Below are 12,926 nucleotides of genomic sequence, written 5' to 3'. Positions count from 1 at the left end.
TCAAATATTTTGTGATGTGATAAAGTGAATGTCATCTAGATGGACTATATTTCTTTTATATTGAATGATAATTCATATGCTAATATTACTAAATGTTTTGCAGAAGAATTAGACACAGGAATACCGTTTATAACTATTTCTACAATTTCACTGACACTGTCTCATTTAACTATTCTAATAAAGTTTTTGTATATCAATAGTTGCAGGATGTATGCAGAGTTAACTAAATTACAATCTTCTTCTCAATAGATTTTTGGCTGTAGTAATCATGTGGACATTTTATGAATGGATTTGATGTGGTTCTATTCTATCATGATTATTGAAAACATATAATTATTACTAGGGGATAGAGCCTGAAATTGCTCTCCCTTTTTATGTCTTTTTTTGTAACTTTAGTTTAGTTCTTATAAACAGTCATTTGTGATTGTAGTTGACTATAAAAGGATCTCCCTTAAGTGGGAGGAGTACACACTCCTGATAAGGCCTCTTGCACACGACGATATGCCCTCCATGACATACAGTCCGTGAGCAGGCCATATGTCCTGGAGCCGCATTGATCGTGCACACTGGAGCACACAGCATCATAGATTACAATGATGCTGTGCACGTCGGGCCGCCCGCGGGACTATTGTCCCGCACTCATATGATCATATGAGTGCGGGACAATAGCCTCGCGGGCAGCCCGACGTCCACAGAATCATTGTAATTTCTGATTCTGTGTGCTCCCATGCGCACGATCAATGCCACTCCAGGACATATGGCCCACTCACGGACTGTATGTCACGGAGGGCATACGATTGTGTGCAAGAGCCCTAAAGCAGATGATGAAACCCGGGTTGGGCGATTGACGGGAGATTTATGTCTTTTATCTTGATATGCTTGTATCTTTTATAATTTTGCAAGAGTAATAAAATTGCAGGATAATGTTTTGTATCTGTGGTGCTTCACTATTTGTGAATTCAATCTCCATTCGACCATTATAGAGTTGAGCACGGAGATTTGGACAGAAGCATTTGTATAAGAAGCAATGATTGACTATATCACAAGAAAGATCTTGGACCGAACCGAGTTTGGGAAATGTTTTTTTTTACAGTAGCAATCAATTTCTGAAGTTATTATGAGAAGTCTCGCAAGACTTCTCAAAGTAATAGCTTCGGCTCATTAGAGCCAATACATTCTAATACTGTACGAAGCGCTCGCTCCGTACAGTATTGAAACAAAGTTTTATGGAAATCGACCTTGGATGTTTTATTCAAAGTTGATTCGCTCATCCCTACTCAGAATAACCAGCAGCAGCGCATTCTTTTCTTTTGGACAATATCTGATGTGAACAGACCCGACATCACTTTAAACCTGCAGTGCTGTTTATTTTTTTATATTTTTTTTTTATGACTACTGACCAAGCACTGACTAAAAGAATGTAAAAATCTAAAATCTATGATGATTTTAGATCGAGTTGGTGGAGTGATTTGTGTGGTTCATTCCGATAACCAAAGACACTCATCCCATATAGCAATAATCCAATGCCATGCTTGATCCATCCAACAAGTTCAGCACATTTGGTTTTAGCCCAGATATATTTAAAGCAAAATACCATTAGGCCTCTTTCACACGGGCGTCCAGGATTTGCTCCGGATGCGTCGCGTGTGCATTGCGGGAAAACGGCGCAAGTAGGCATGCAATTGCAGTCAGTTTTGACTGCGATTGCATTCCGATGTTCATTTTTTTCCGCATGAGTGCAATGTGTTTTTGCACGCGCGTGAAAAAAACCTGAATGTGGTACCCAGACCCGGACCCGTACTTCTTCACTGAAGTTCGGGTTTGGGTTAGGTGTTCTATTCATTTTATAAGGGAAAATAATAGCATTCTTAATACAGAATGATAACTAAAATGTGGATTGAGGGGTTAAAAAATATATATAATTAACTCACCTTACCCAATTGATCCCGCATTCAGCAGGACCTGCGTGGTAAGCGTGATTACATCAAAAGTTATTTTTCAGGTCCTGAAAGAAGAAGCAAGAAGACCATGCCAGCTGTGCAATCAATTGGACACGGTGAGTTCATTTTATTTATTTTTCTTAAACCCCCTCAATCAACATTTTAGTTAGCATTCAGCATTAAGAATGCTATTATTTTCCCTTATAGCAATGTTATAAGGGAAAATAATACAGTGAATACACTTAAATGTGGCCGGGGTTGCTTTCATCCCCATAATCTCCTAGCAACCATGCGTGAAAATCGCTCCGCATACACACTTGCTTGGGGATGCTTGCGATTTTTACGCAGATCCATTCATTTCTTTGGGGCCTGCGTTGCGTGAAAAATGCAGAATATAGAACATGCTGTGATTTTCACGCAACGCACAAGTCATCGGAACAGCTCCATTGAAGTGAATGGGTCCGGATTCAGTGCAGGTGCAATGCGTTCACCTCACACGGAATTCTCACCAGTGTGAAAGGGGCCTTAACCCCTTCACTACCAAAGGTTTTTGCGTTTTCATTTTTTTTTCCTATCTTCCTTGAGCCATAATCTTTTTATATTTCCTGTCACATAGAGGTATGAGGGCTTATTTTTGCAGGAGTTGTACTTTCTAATGCCACCATTAATTATGGCATACAATGTAGTGGGAAGCAGTAAAAAAAAAAAATCAAAATGGGGTGGAATTGAAAAAAAAACAAACTCAATTCCTCCACCATTTTACGGGTCTTGTTACCACGACATTTTGTTTGCGGCAAAACTGACCAATGCCCTTCATTCTCTGGGTCAGTTTGATTACAACAAAGCCTCATATAGGTTGTTTATGTCTAAATAGTGTAAAAATAAATTTAAACTTTGAAAAAACATTTTTTTTTATTTACATCACCATATTGTAACCCCCATAACTTTTCTATAGTTAGACAGTCTACTGAGCTGTGTGGAGACTCATTTTTTGCGGGACAATTTTTTGTTTTTATTGATACCATTTTGGAGTGTTTGTGACTTTTTGATCACATTTTATTGCATTTTTGGGTAAGATAAGCATTGAAAAAGTGGCAAATTGGCCATTTGACCCTTTTTTCCATTACACAATACATTCGCTATATTGGAAAAACATTTTTATATTTTAATAGTATGGCATTTTCAGTTGTGGTGATACCCATGATGTTTATATTTTTTGTTATTTAGTATTTTTTATTATACGGAAAGGGGGTGATTTAAACTTATATTTTTTTACATTTTTTATACATTTTTAAAGTGTTTAGAAATTTTTTGGAATGATTTTGAATCTCTTATATGAGCCTAAAAATCGATTTTTATATTTTAAATTTTGAACAATCATGTATTTTTAAAAATATTATTACTGTCCATTGCTCATTTCTTATGTTGGCCTGCCATCTGGTTGCCAAAATTAGAATAGCAGTTTAAATACCCTGGGTGTCTTCTGCAATACCCAGGGCATGCAAACTAATTACCGGCATTCCCATTGGCCGCAGAAGAGGTCGGTAGGATTCCCGTAAGCATGAGCATGAGTTTTTGACACTTTAGATGCTGTGATCTCACTTGATCACGGCATTTAAAATCTTTAATTACTGCAATCAGCATTATTGCTGGTTGCGTAATTAATGTGTTGGTAGTAAAAGGGTTAATTTCATAGTATGGAGGGGTCCCGGACCTTATGGAGGGATCCACATGGGCTAAAATTTATTTGCACTGTACAATGACATACTATTTATTAAAAATTTGTTGTAGTTTTCAGAGTGACGCAGAATCAAATATTCAATAACAGAATGTGGTCGCTAAAAATAATGAATTTGGCTCCAGTTGGTGGAGCGATTTGTCTGGTAATACTGTCGTAGTTCTGACCATAAACGATTGCAATTTTTTTGCTAATGGAATGTATTTGCTAAAATTAATTTGGGTCCAGTTGGTGGAATGATTTGTGTGGTTCATTCCAATAACGAACGACAAACCTCATTTGTGGCAGTAATCCATCGGGTTTTAACCCTAATTACAAGGAGTTATTTAACCCCAGGTATTCTGCGTCCAACTTTCTGCAGGGCTAAGTGGCGTTCAGCTGTTCTGTGATACCCTTACATGTCTGGGGCTGCACATGTACTGCACTGAATGGATCGTCGTGTTTCTGTTTGCCACCAGGTGCTGGTTACCTGCTCAACCTCGTTCATCATAGGGATTGTAATACTGGAGCAGACTAATTTATTTGGTAAAAGACTAATGTTTTTGCAAAAAAAAACAAAAATTCAGATAAACTAATAATTTTTCCGACAGAAAACGACAATCAACTCGGGGTCAACTCTGCTGTGTGTAGAATCAATTTATTTGCACTGCTCACAGGGTGTTAAATAAAACCTCTCTGTAACACTAAATCACAATAACTGTTTGGCTAACAGAAGCGGTTAAATATCAAGATGGACACGCAACAAACAGTAGAATGAGACAAATGTATCACCCCAATTTGTGAATAACGGTCTAATGGCATTGCATATCTATTAATCAATGTGGACACAACACAAACAGTAGAAATAGACAGGTGTATCATCCCAATTTGTGAATCGGGACCTAATAGACTTGCTTATTTATTAATCAATGTGTCTATCTATAACCAAACAGATTAATTAAGTATTAATGGCACAGTAAGTGTACTAGATAAACGCGCCTATATATTAGACCACCTGTTGACAATGAGTCTGATGCACAGTAAGTCTATGTATAACACAACAGATTAAGTATAAATGGTGCATTAGATGAACTAGATAAAGGCACCTATATATTAGACCGCCTTTTAAAAATGAGTCTTATGCACAGTAAGTCTATGTATAACAGATTAAGAACAAATGGCACGGCAGATGAATAAGATACACAGAGCGATAATACTGAGCCTGCACTGTCCCTGCAGTCTCTTTAAGGTCTTCCTACAGTGTCTAAACACTCTCCCTATGATCTTCCTTCTCTGTCCCTGCACTGTCCCTATCCAATATTATAGAATTAAAAGCTTTCTAACACACTGTCCCTAGCACTTGTCTCATCTCTCCTGATGCTTAGTTAACAGTGAAATGTTGATGACCACACAGAATAAGGAAGGCTTTTATAAGGGTGTGACATCACAGGGAATGCCTATCTCCTGATTGGCTGGCTGCATGGCATAATAGCTTATATCGCATTCCCATTCTTCGTACTTTCACTTTGCAACATGTGTAGCAGCCATTTTAGGAAAAACCCGATTCATTACCACAAAGCACAAGGAAATTCAAATTTGTGGTGAATTGAATTTTTCCTGCAATTTGGATCGAAGTCAATTCACGTCACTTCAATTTGCTCAACACTAGTAGTCATAATGTAAGGATAATCACAAGAATTTAAACATTTTCTCACAGTAGGGTAGATTGTTTATGACCACTTGTGAACCTTAAGGAAGGCCAATTCTTTCACATCTCGTAGGAATAATTTGTACAGCACTTGTTGACTAAAACGGTAGTTCTAAAAGGTCATGAGTGGTGATATTGCATACATCACAATTTTGGGATTTATAACTTAATTTAAAGGTAACCTGTCACACAGAAAATATAGCCCAACATTTGGGCCGGAGGACCTGAGCAGATTGATATATTGTTTTATTAGAAAACATCCAGTACAACTTCTTTATTTATCATCTATATCCCTGCACGCTAAGGAGTTCAGTGGGCTGTCCTACTCAGTGACTGCTAGTTATGTCTGTATATATGCTCATATAGGGAAGTCTGTCAATGACTCTTTAGGACCACCAAATGGACTCCTAAGTAGAGATGAGTGAATTGAAGTTGACAAAGTGGAATTTGATCCGAATTTCAGGAACAATTTGATTTGCACCGAATCCGAATTTCCTCACCCTTTGCGGTAACATAGTATATAAGACCTAAATAAAAGACATTTGTTCATCCAGTTCAACCTGTTATCCTGCAAGTTGATCTAGAGGAAGGGGGGGAAAAAACTGTGAAGTAGAAGCCAATTTTCCCCACTTAACTCCCTGGATCAATGACCCCTCTTCACTAGCTATAGCCTGTAATATTATTACCCTCCAGAAATACATCCAGGCCCCTCTTGAACTCTTTTAGTGAACTTAACATCACCACCTCCTCAAGCAGAGAGTTCCATAGTCTCACTGCTCTTACCGTAAAGAATGCTCTTCTATGTTTGTGTACAAACCTTCTTTTCTCGAGGCACAGAGGATTTCCCCTTGTCACAGTCACAGTCCTGGGGATAAATAGATAATGGGAGAGATCTCTGTACTGACCCCTGATATATTTATACATAGTAATTAAACCTCCCCTCAGTCGTCTTTTTTCAAAAGTGAATAACCCTAATTTTGATAATCTTTCAGGGTAGTGTAATTCCCTCATTCCTGTAATTACTTTAGTTGTGAATCACATATTTCCTAAAATGGCTTCTGCATTTGTTAGCACATGGAGCAAGGAACTCTGGAAACGAGGGATCACCCTCAATGCCATGCATGCAGCTAATCAGCAGCCAGCCAGCCTTGTGCTGTCACAGCCCTATAATTAGCCTCAGCCATCTTGTATTCGGCCATTTTCCAGTGTAATTAATGCAAGGAGAGACATCAGCAGGCACTAGGGACAGTGGTAGAAAAGACATTAAAACTTTTATTTTGCTATATAGAAGTTCAGGGAAAGGATAGGGAGGAATCATTCCACAGTATTAAAGCAGAACAGGGTTTAGTAGGGGAGTTTACAGCCTGGGTAATAGGAACAATCCTTTTACACCTTGCTGAACTGACTGGGGATCCAAATTGCCATTATACAGATCTGTAATTCCAGCAAACCGTTCTTTTTATTGGGGTGCAAGTGCTGTTTGATACAGCCATTAACAGGGTTTATTACAAGGAAATATTTATATGTCTTATTTGCCCTTGTGCTGTGCAGTTATATGTTCTAAAGCATTTTTTGGCTTGTATAAGTGGGAAAAAGGGCTTATTAGCCGTTGTGTGGAGAAGAGATAAAAATTATAGCCCTTTTTGGCCTGTATTAGTGGCACAAAAATATATAATATTTGCTGCTCAGCAGGGCAGATACATGTTCTAAAGCCAGGGGCGTAACTATAGGGGAAGCAGGGGAAGCGGCTGCTTTGGGGCCCTGACCCAGAAGGGGGCCCATCCAGGAGGAGGAGGACTAAAATATTTTGTCAGGGCACCCTCAACAGTATTACAGAATAAAATTATATACAGTGACAGTATAGACAGTGTAGAAAATGGACGGCGCAGCTGCTGGGCCTGGTCTGAGAGAGCAATCTTTACTAGGCACAGGAATGGGGGCGGCATGAAAGGAAGGCATTGTGAAAAAATTACTGGGGGAGGGGGGCCCCATTCAAAAATTTGCTGTGGGGCCTGGTCATTTCTAACTACGCCACTGTCTAAAGCTTTTTGTGGCACGTATAAGTGGAAAAAAATAATGGCCTATTTGCCATTCAGCAGTGCAGTTATATGTTCTAAAGCCCTTTTTCTCATGTATCAGTGGCAAAAAAATATATATTATTTGCCGGTCAGCAGTGTAGTTATATGTTCTAAATCCTTTTGCGGCATGTATAAGTGGAAAAAATAAGCGCCTATTTGCCATTCAGAGGTGCAGTTATATGTTCAAAAGCCCTTTTTGGCGTGTATTCATGGTAAAAAATTATAAATTATTTGCCGTTCAGTTGTGCAGTTATATGTTTTAAAGCCTTTTCTGGCGTGTATAAGTGGAAAAAAAAGAGCCTGTTTGCCGTTCATTGTTGCAGTTATATGTTCTAAAGCCCTTTTTCACGCATATTAGTGGCAAAAAAATATATATTATTTGCCGGTCAGCGGTGCAGTTATATGTTCTAAAGCCCTTTTTGGCATGTATTAGTGGCAAAAAAATATACATTTGCCATTCAGCGGTGCAGTTATATATTCTAAAGCACTTTTTTGCATGTATTAGTGGCACAAAAAAAGTATTTGCGGTTGTGTGGTGAAGTGAGAAAATTACAGCACTTTTTGGCGTGTATTAGTGGCAAAAAAATATATATTTGCCGTTCAGCGGTGCAGTTATATGTTATAAAGACCTTTTTGACATGTATTAGTGGCAATAAATATATATATATATTTGCCGTTCATCAGTGCAGGTATATGTTCTAAAGCCTTTTGTGACATGTATAGGTGGGAAAAAAATAATGGCCTATTTGCTGTTCAGCGGTTCAGTTATATGTTCTAAAGCCCTTTTTGGCATCTATTAGTGGCAAAAAAATACATATTATTTGCCTTTCAGCTCTGTAGTTATATATTCTAAAGCCTTTTGTGGCGTGCATAAGTGGCACAAAAAAAGTATTTGCCGTTGTGTGGTGAAATGAGAAAATTACTGCCTTTTCTGGGGTGTTTTAATTTCCTTTTTATTTATTTGATCTAACAGTGTGTCAGACAGAGTAGTGCCACAGGGGCATGGCAGGGGCCTAAATGTTTCTGGCGCAGGCACAGGTCGCAGAAGAGTAAGGGGGCATGGCAGCAGGAGTCGCAGCGAGAGACCTGTGTTTTGGTGTCATCTAGCGGTCGTGTCTTGACCAGCAACCCAACGGTTCTTGAATGGTTGACTCGGTCATCCACTTTGTACCAAGTGACATCAGACACCCCCAGCCAAAAGTCGGTGGTTTCAACCTGCCTCTGTCCTTTTAGGTTCCCTCAGCAAGAGAAAGAAGTGTCATATGCTGTTGGCTATGTCCACTATACAGCGAGGACGAGCTACTAGAGGATAGTCAGCAGCTACTGGCCAGCCAAGATGTGGAGGAGACATCCGCCGCTTCCTCCGGTTGGCGGGCAAGTAGTGATGAGGAGAGTGGCGTTGGAGCTGGAGTTGCGAGTGGTAAGTGACATGCAGACAGTACTCTATGTTGAATATGTAACTGATCGCACTTGGGAGCCAGGTGAATTAGGGGCTTCATCATCATCGGGAGAAGAGGGTGGCAGCTTGCCCATGAGGCAGTGGCGGAGCCAGCAAGTAGCTAGCGTGGCCGGGAGTCAGTAGGGTGGCAGCAGTGGGAGGTCGGGAGCCAAACGTGCACAGGGTAGACCACCTGCTTCGCAGGAGCCTACCTGCCCAGAAAGTAGTGGTGGAGGGGTTCACGGAAGCAGCGGAAGTAGCAGTCAGTCAGTGCGGAGTGTTGGGGGTAAAATCACCTACTTGGCAGTGTGGCAGTTTTTTGTTAACCCGCCGGAGGAGGTGAACTTGGCCATTTGTAGAATCTGTGGGCAGAAGGTGAAGTGTGGTCAGGGTGCCAATGTTGGCACCACGACCCTGCGTCAACATATACAGCGTCACCATAAAGTGGACTGGGAGAACCATGGATCCGATGTGGTGGTCCGGCCTGCTGCAGCAACTGCTGCATCACCCAGTGGCACGCACCTGATTTCAGGCAGTCAAGGCTCCACCACCTCTGCCGAAGGGAGCTGTCTGTCCTTCCCATCATCTGCTGGTCCTGATGCTCCTGCTCCTCTCCATCCTACTCCTCGTCACTCATTCCATCAGCAATCAATCACCAAGGCGATTGCTAAGAGACAACAGCAGGCGTGCACTCATCCAACAACGCAGAAGCTGAATGTGCTCCTGGACAAGTTTCTGGTGCTGCAGTCCCTCCCTTTCCAAGTGGTGGACTCTGTACCTTTCAGAGAACTGATGGCTTGTGCCGAGCTGAGGTGGAGAGTCCCAAGCCGTCATTTCTTTACCAAAAAGGCAGAACCAGCCCTGCACACACATGTAGAACAGAAGGTGGGCCAGTCCTTGAACCTGTTGGTGTCTACCAAAGTGCACAGCAGCGCCAACGTGTGGAGCTGTAACTACAGTCAGGGACAATGCATTACAATCCTTTACGGCCCACTGGGCGAATGTGGTTCCTGCACAGCGACACCAGCAACTTGGCCAGGTGTTGTCAATTATGCCTCCACGTTCTCACACCGTTGGGGCGACAAGGTCCGCATCTGGCTCCGCATCCTCCACCGTGTTCTCAGACTCCACTTCAGGGACAATTCACAGTGTCCCTCCAGCATACCACATGTGCAGGGCATGGTGGTGTCACGCTGTTCCGCACCTCGTTTGCCTGGGCGAACTGAGTCACACAGGTGAGGAACTGCTCCGTGTCCTTTATCAAGAAATTGAATCCTGACTTTCTCTGCGACAACTCAATATCAGAAGCATGGTGACCGATTATGGGAAGAACATGGTGTTGGCAAGCGGTTCCTGAAGCCTTCCACCCATCTTCAAGACATCCAGAAAATGGGCAGGAAACATTGCATGCACTTCAGCCACTCGTACACTGCAAGGCACACCCTCCTTGAGCTGCAGCGGCAGAACCGTGTCCCCCAACATAGTCTGATATGCAACTTTTTCATCCTTTGGAATTCCATCCTCCATATGTCCTCCATATGTTGGACCGATTATACATAGTAAAATAGTATATAAGGCCGAAAAAAGACATTTGTCCATCCAGTTCGGCCTGTTATCCTGCAAGTTGATCCAGAGGAAGGCAAGAAAGAAAAAACTGTGAGGTAGAAGACAATTTTCCCCACTTAAGGGGAAAAAAAATTCCTTCCTGACTCCAATCAGGCAATCAGAATTTCTCTCTGGATCAATGACCCATCTCTAGTAGCTATCAGAAGGAGGCCACGGGGTGGCACAATGACAGTATGGAGTTGGCAGCAGCAACATAAGGATGCCACAGAGTGGCAAGGTGACAAAGTGTTGAGGTAGCAGCAGCATCAGGAGGCCACAGAGTGGCAAGGTGACATAATGTAGAGGTGTCAGCAGCATCAGGAGACCACAGAGTGACCCGGTGACAGAGTGGGGAGGTGAGTGGCAATACCAGTACCAGCTGAAGATGCTGGGTGAAAGAAGGAGCACTTGGCATCAGATTTGTGGCATCAGGCAGATGGCAGCATCAGAATAGTAGCTGAGGCAGGTAGCCAGAAGAAACCGGTCTCTTCTTTCAAAGTGTTCGTGTGGCACCATGGATGATCTAGTCTAACGCATCAGGTATTGGTGGGTGGAAATCCTGGTGGATCCACGCCTGATTTATGTTAACAAACGTCAGTCTCTCCACACTTTGGGTAGACAGGCGAGTTCTTCTTGGGTTAACTATGCCCCCCCCCCCGCACTAAACACCCACTCTGATGCCACACTACTGGCCAGGCAGGACAAATCCAGTTTTGCTGCCCAGTAGTCCAGCGGATCTTCAATGTGGGGTGGCAGGGTGCTGTCCAAGTATGCCACCACCTGCTGGTTTAGGTCCTGCTTCAGGTCGAGCTGCTGCTGCTGGGGAGTAGTTTCTTCAGTAAACGGGTGAATAAAGCTGCTTATCAGCGACTCTAGACTGAAGTTGCTGTTGATGGAGCTGGAACTCCTCCTATCTAACCACCCTGCCACAGCAGCTATGGCAGAGGAACGTGAGCACAGAGGGCCCCCCCGGTCAGACCTGCGAGAGGATGGACGATGGTACAAATGGCAGTGGCCAGCTGCCTACATAGGATGTCTCTACAGTAGTTCAGTTTGTCATCCCTCTCAGCGGGTGTAAAAAAAGGCCCCCATTTTGGACCTGTAGCGATGGTCCAACAAGGTGGAGAGCCAGAAGTCATCCCTCTGCCGAGTGCTGACAATTCGGCTGTCACTACTCAAGCAAGTGAGCATGCATCGGGCCATTTGTGCAAGTGACTCAGAGGGACTCCCTGCCTCCATCTCCACTGCATACTGCCACAGTGTGTCTAGGTCCTCTGCCTTTTCTTCCTCCGCCCTGTAGCTCCTCTGGCTGCTCCTCCTCTCCTGTTACCTGTGTAGAAAAACCACCCATTTCTCTACACATTGCTTGTGCTCCGATATCCTCCAATGTCCTCCTGCTCCTCCTCCAGTTCAGCCCGCACAGGGCTCATGTTGCCATGAGATCTAGTCGCCATGTCCCCAGTTCCCTGACCAGTATTTACCAGCATCTGTTCCAGGACATATAGCAGTGGAATGACATTGTTTATTCCTTATTCCTTAGTACTGCCGATTTACAAATAACGTGGCCTCCTCAAAGGGCCTGAGCAAACGGCAGGTGTCACACATGAGCTGCCACTGGCTGACATCTAAGTTACACAGGGGAGTAATCCTGTCAGCTTGGATCATACAGAAATCGTTCTCTGTTCGTATAGTCGGTCCAACATATGGAGGGTGGAATTTAAACAGGTGAAAACATTGCATATCAGCCTATGTTGGAGGATGCTATTCTACCGCTGCAGCTCAAGGAGGGTGTGCTTTGCGGTGTACGAGTGCCTGAAGTGCATGCAAAGTTTCCTAGCTAATTTAGGATGTCTTGCAGATGGTTGGAAGACTTCCAGGACCGCTTGACAACCAGATTGAATACGTGTGCCATGCAGGGCGCAGCGTCTACAACATGTTCTACCCGTTGTCGGTCACCATGGTTCAGATTTTAAGTTGTCATGGAGAAAGACAGTATTCGATTTCTTGCTGAAGAACACGGAGCTGTTCCTCCCCTGTGTGACTCTGTTTGCCCAGGCAAACAAGGTGCAGAACAGGTTGACACTGCTGTGCACTGCACATGTGGTATGCTGGAGGGGCACTGTGAATTGTCACTGAAGTGGAGGCTAAGGACACGGAGGAGGATGAGAAGGCAGAGGCGGATATTTTCGCAGAACCAACGGCGTGAGAACATGAAGGCGGAAGTGGCGTCACCTGGCTAAGTTGCTGGTGTGGCTGTGCAGGAACCACATTCACCCAGTGGGTCATAAAGGACATGTATTGTCCCTGACCATTTTTACAGCTCCACACGTTGGCGCTGCCGTGCATTTTGGCAGACACCGAAAGACTCAAGGACTGGCCCACCTTCTGTTCTACATGTGTGTGCACGAGGACTGGCCCACCTTCTGTTCTACATACGTGT

The 12,926-nt window shown here is 43.1% G+C and overlaps 1 long non-coding RNA gene across 1 annotated transcript in view; it reads left to right on the top strand.

Moving 5' to 3' along the window:
* Positions 1–12,926, top strand: part of LOC122933285 — an 88,972-nt gene that overhangs the window by 57,872 nt on the left and 18,174 nt on the right. The gene's annotated exons all lie outside the window — the stretch shown is intronic.

Source organism: Bufo gargarizans, chromosome 3 (genome assembly GCF_014858855.1).
Source record: "Bufo gargarizans isolate SCDJY-AF-19 chromosome 3, ASM1485885v1, whole genome shotgun sequence".
Classification (NCBI taxonomy): Eukaryota; Metazoa; Chordata; class Amphibia; order Anura; family Bufonidae; genus Bufo; species Bufo gargarizans.
The sequence above is the reverse complement of the archived record's forward strand: the minus strand, read 5'-3'. Positions and strand labels throughout refer to the sequence as shown.